The sequence below is a fragment of the Gossypium hirsutum genome, chromosome A02 (genome assembly GCF_007990345.1).
Source record: "Gossypium hirsutum isolate 1008001.06 chromosome A02, Gossypium_hirsutum_v2.1, whole genome shotgun sequence".
Lineage (NCBI taxonomy): Eukaryota > Viridiplantae > Streptophyta > Magnoliopsida > Malvales > Malvaceae > Gossypium > Gossypium hirsutum.
The window spans coordinates 104,824,199-104,829,958 of record NC_053425.1 but is presented as its reverse complement, the minus strand read 5'-3'; the positions used below and the strand labels follow the sequence as shown (position 1 = coordinate 104,829,958).

Genomic DNA, 5,760 nt, shown 5'->3' with positions numbered 1-5,760 from the left:
TTCAATCTTATTATTGAACTAACACCTAGTCAGCAATAGGAAAAAAACTTTTATGTTAAAACAAGAATTTGAAATTTGAAATGAACAGATGATATTTGGATAGATTTAGTTTATAAGTTAAAAGATTGTGGTTACTCGAATTGAATCGAATTTTTATTTAATTTATAAATAATTTTAATTTTTTATGATATAAAAATAAATATTTTATATTTAAAATAGTAAAATAACTTAAAATAACTAAGCAAAAATATTTTTCAAAATAATTATATAAATATTATTTTTTATTTACTTGAGAAATTAATGTTTTTAATATATTTATTAAAAATTTATCAAGTAATGTTTAAAAATTATAAATAAAATTTATTTTAAACCAAATTAAATTAATATAAAAAATTAAAAATTTTCAAAAAATCCAAGTGAACCCAATCCAACTCAATTATAGAGAATGATCACATTCTCCATGGTGCCATCAGCGATTGCATAAGCAACATCACTAATTAGAAAGATATTGCCTTATTATCATACTAAATTAATTAAAAGTGCAACATATTTTATTTATATTCCTAATTTTAGTTTAACAGTAAATTCTTTATCAGTTGCTTGCATCACAGAAAAAGAAAACCCCTCAATTATTATGATTTAAATAATCCAATACATACTGTCATCAACAACAATATGTGAAACTAATTTATTTTGGTATAATATTTGTGAAAGTATAAGAGAATGACATTACATGAAAATTCCACCAAATAATGCAACAAAATAAAGAACATATAGTGATGAGTGATGGCATCAATTTCTCATATATAACACCTATTAAGATATTATATTGGCATACCAAAAAATATATAATAATTTTGTATAAGATTAATATGATATTTGGTACATGAATTTGACTTTAATGTTCAATTTGGTACTCGAGTTTAGTTTTAATATGTATTTTGGTAAGTTTTTTCCATTTGGTACTTGAGTTTTTTGTCCCAATTTAGTATCTGAGTTTGGCTTCAATATTTTATTCGGTACCTAAGTTTTTTCTTTTGTCTTAACTAAGTACCTATGTTATTTTTACTAGAGAACACATGTCAAACATTCTTGGGACCCCATGATGTTGTTCAATTTGGGTATCAAAATAAATATTGAAACCAGACTCAAGTACCAAATTGAACATTAAAATCAAATTCAAGTACAAAATGGTATATTAACCCTATTGTATATAATTGTTCTTTGCTCATGTTTTTAAGTTTTATCGAAGTATCTTAATTAGCCAAGGTAGAAAGCATTAGTAACGATCACATTTAGGATATCTTAATATCAAAGCAGTTAAAGTTTTCCCCCTTTTTAATGATTAATGCATTTGTGAGAAAAAGTGGAACAGTTTAGAGAATTGTTTATAAATCATTGGTTGCTAGCTAATATTCCACCACAAATTGATCCCTTTGTTTTCAAGTCTCTAAATTCAAATGAAATGGATGGTACTAAAATTTTCAGGCCAAGGAGTTGCACCAACTGGTGTTATTGCAAAGGGGATAATTCGGCAATCAAGCCCGGGCCAGTTCGTATCGCCACGAGCCAAGGCTCGTGTGTGTTGGTGCCTACAAGCTGCAGAAAAGTTGACGGAGTGGTTGCATGGCTCATGAATGGGGTTGCTGCTGCTTTCTTCATGTCTCTTGAACGTTGCTCTTGCATTCATATTGACACCAAAGATGATGATGGTGATGATATTGAAATTGAATTGCTTGGCCCTGATTTTACAAAAGATGAGCAGCTATACAATTCTTCAAGGTAAGAAGATGAGCAAGAATTTGAGAAAAGATTACTAGGTTAGAAAAGCCTTATGATTGGCTTAAATTTATTCTTTGTAAAGATTTAATTTAATTGATTGTCATAATTAATTATGATTAATTTATTGAGACACAAATTAAAATTGTTCTCTTAGATTATTTACAAGTCTTTTAAAGTTTTGTCATCTCGTCTCTGTATTTTTGAACTTGGAACTTTAAACATTAAAGAAGTACAATATGTAAAATGGAGATCAATTGATTTAGCTATCAGTTTTGCATGAAGCAATCTTTTGTATGTAAAATTATGGATCCGAATCTACGAAGATATAAAATTTCGAGAAATATGTGAGTATTTAGAGAAGACAATTCTGAATTACGTATCAGAATATGAGATTAAAAATTGAATTGTGAAATTGATGATATCAACATGATTGTTAGACTTTAGTTATATTTTGAAAAATCAATATTTATAATTAATTTTGATGATCAAAATTGTGCAAAAATTCGTGAACCATTTGAATATATGTGATAGAATATTGGAAATTCTAAATCCATGACCATTATATCTTTGCTTGAGTATTTCTTAAATTTAATAATTAGAATTTATATTAGGCTTAAATATTAAAAAAATCTATAAAATAATTAAAAATTAATTAAGTCTTAACTTAAAAACTGCAATTAATTGAGTTCTTATTCAAAAGTTAACAATGAATTGATTAATTAATTGAGCCTTTGAAATATAATTTTTCGTCAACCCCCCTCCCAATCAGCTATTAAATAATAATGTATCCACTAACATGGTAATTAACATGACAACTACTGTAGAAAAATTATGGCATGATTTATGACGGAAAGGGTTTAATTTATTTTTAAAAGTTACAAAAAAGTATTAGAAAATTATTTTAAAAACTATAAAAAGTTATATAAAAATTATCAAAATGATAAAAACAATTATTAAATTATTTAAAATTTTATAAAAAATAAATTTATAAATAAGTTGTACTTTTAATTTTTTATATAATATTTAATAATTTATATAATTTTAATTTTCTATTTTTTTTGTAATATTTTAATAATTTAAAAAAATTAATAAAAAATTATTACTCATTTTTTGTTCTCTACAAACAGTGTACATACATCATATCTTAACCCATCATTATCAGCTTTTTTTGCATCACCTCTACTCAGCTAAAATCATTACTCATCACTTAACTTAAGCCACCAAACGTTAAACTCATTTTCACTCAAACCCCTCACTCCACACCCCATACAAATCTAATCACTATCACACTTTAAATTCCCTCATTTCGAACCAATAAACTCCAAAATTTAAAATAATATATATATTTTTTTTGAAGAAAAATTCGCTGGATTTTATTACAGAAGGCCAACACAAAAGCAAAACCAAAATGACATGGTTCATAAAAGACTAGTCCAAAACAAACAAACAAAGTCTAAGCACACAAAAGCCAAATCCAAAAAATACAAAAACAAAATCGAAAAAACAGCCCAACAACAAGATCCAGCAAACAGCGAAAAGGGGAGCTCTAGAGACATCTTCTCCAACTGTACTCCAATAACTGAATCCCCTTTTAAAAAATAGCAAGAACCGTATGGTGAAGCAAAAACCATCAGATTCTTTAATTACCTGTCATATCAATCCCATCAGACCTTTTCATTACCCCAGTGCACATTGAAAAATCAAAACCCATTGAAACTCTCAGCATAATCAAAATTCTAGAACACTTTCTTCAGCCCCTTCATTTCTTCTCCACCTCTCCTCACCCACTACCTCCGTCCACCTCCTGTCTTCAGCCACCGCCTCTACCGCACTAGGAGATACCAGGTTTGTCAGATAAGTAGATTCTCTTTTCTTGAGTCCTTCTTGTGCTAAACAATAGGCAACTCTGTTAGCCTCCCTGTTTGCAAAAGGAAAAACACAAAGATTAAATTGACAGCTGAGATTCTGAGCATCTTTGATATACACAGAAATCTCAAATCTGTCATCCTTTTCCTCTTGCAGCTTCCGGATGATCGTTCGAGAATCACCTTCAACCTCAATCTCCCTCAACCCAAGTTGTAACCCCAACTTCAGTGCCTGAAGACACGCTACTGCTTCTACGGAAAAAAAGGACATTATGTTCAAGTTCATTTCCGTTTTACAACAGATAACTCTACTTTACTGTTACGAATCACTAACCCAGAGCAGGACTCTTTGTTGTGGTTGTTGAAAGCAGCGTCAAAATTCACTTTCAATCTTGATCCCATCAGAGCAGTCCATCTGTCCACACAGATCCGTCTTTTAGGTATAGCACTTTTTAGATCATCAAGTTCCTTTAAAAAATTTTGCACAAACCTAGCAATTTGAACGCCTATTTGGTTTTCCCCCTCATGAATAAATTTGTTCCGAGACGTCCATAACACCCATAAAGCGCATACAGTCATTCTACACAAAGCCATGGATCTGGACTCAAAGGTATTTTTCAGCCAAACTATAAAGTCTGAATTGTCATCCGAACTAGCCCATACCATATGTAACTGCTCCCATGTATCTTTTGCAGGAGGACATTCCCAGAATATATGCTCTATCGTTTCTGCTCTTATTTGACACCTTCTACACATGGGGGAAGCCATCATTCTGCGATAATGAAGATTACTAAAGCTAGGCAGATAGTTGCATAGGAATCTCCAGACTGTAATTTTGATTTTAGAGGGTAGATTCATTTTCCATAATTTTTTGTAAATTACTTTTGATCTATATGTAATTGATCTCAGCCGTCTTGTTAAAGAAGTCTGTGGCTACTTTGGACCAAGTATTCGCCTGACAACTCACCTCGCTAAACAAGAGAGTCTTCATGCTCAAACAAAGGAAGAGGAATACAGAAGATCCTTTTTGCAATCTGTTCCTCAAAGGTAAAACTGATCAGATTAGACTTCCATTTTTTAGAATTTGCATCAATAAGATCCGCAACTTTGATGAGATTTTGATTATTATTCATATTCTGAATTCTGAGTTGTTCATCTCCAGGTATCCAAACATCATCCCAAATGGAAACTTTCTGACCATTTCCAATCCGCCAACCCAGTCCCTTCAAGAGGAGGCCCCTCGCGACCCAGATACTCTGCCTGGTAAAGGAAGGAAAACTTCCCATACTAGAGTTCAAGAAATCAGAATCTTTAAAATATCTGGCTTTCAAAGTACGCGCTAGTAAATAATTAGGATTACTTAACAGACGCCAACCTTGTTTAGCCAATAAAGCAATATTAAAAGAACTCAAATGATGAAATCCCATACTACCTTCTTCCTTAGGCGCACATAAGGATTTCCAATCACACAAATGCATCCCCCTCTTGCTATGATTATTCTTCCACCAAAATGAGCCCATAATGTTTTCCAATTCTACACTAAACGATTTTGGTAAAAGGAAAGAAGCCATCGTATAGGTGGGAATAGACTGTAACACAGCCTTAATAAAAACCTCCGACCTCCTTGTGAAATATGCCTAATACTCTAATTGTTGATTTTTTGCTTTAAACGATCTTTCAAATTTTGAAAAGCCGTTTTCTTCTTACGACCCACCACGTTGGGAAGTCCAAGATACCTCTCTGGATCAGTCGAACAATGAACATTAAGAGCCTGAAACACCCTATTCTTGTCTTGATCCTTCACATTTGTGTTGAAAAAAGCCGTGGATTTTTCATAATTAACGCACTGCCCCGAACAAGACTCATACTCCCCAAGAATTTCTTTCAGCACATTAACCCCCTGATTTGACACCTCTCCGAACAGGATACAGTCATCAGCAAACATGAGATGTATAGGTGGGGCCGATCTGGAAAATTTAGCGCCATGAATCTTTTTATCCTGACTTGCCAGCCTCATTAACGCAGAAAGCCCTTCTCTATAAAACAAGAAGAGATAGGGGCTTAAAGGATCCCCTTGATGCAAGCCCCTAGAAGGCTTGAAGCTTGAACCTTC

At 31.9% G+C, this 5,760-nt stretch overlaps 1 long non-coding RNA gene across 1 annotated transcript; it reads left to right on the top strand.

Annotated features, from left to right (window-relative positions):
* The first annotated feature begins 3,145 nt into the window (after positions 1-3,145).
* LOC107940935 (uncharacterized) lies at positions 3,146-5,054 on the top strand. The gene is made up of 4 exons (XR_001695519.2): positions 3,146-3,627; positions 3,805-4,257; positions 4,343-4,694; positions 4,810-5,054. It is a non-coding gene; the product is annotated as an uncharacterized lncRNA (long non-coding RNA).
* Positions 5,055-5,760: the final 706 nt, after the last annotated feature.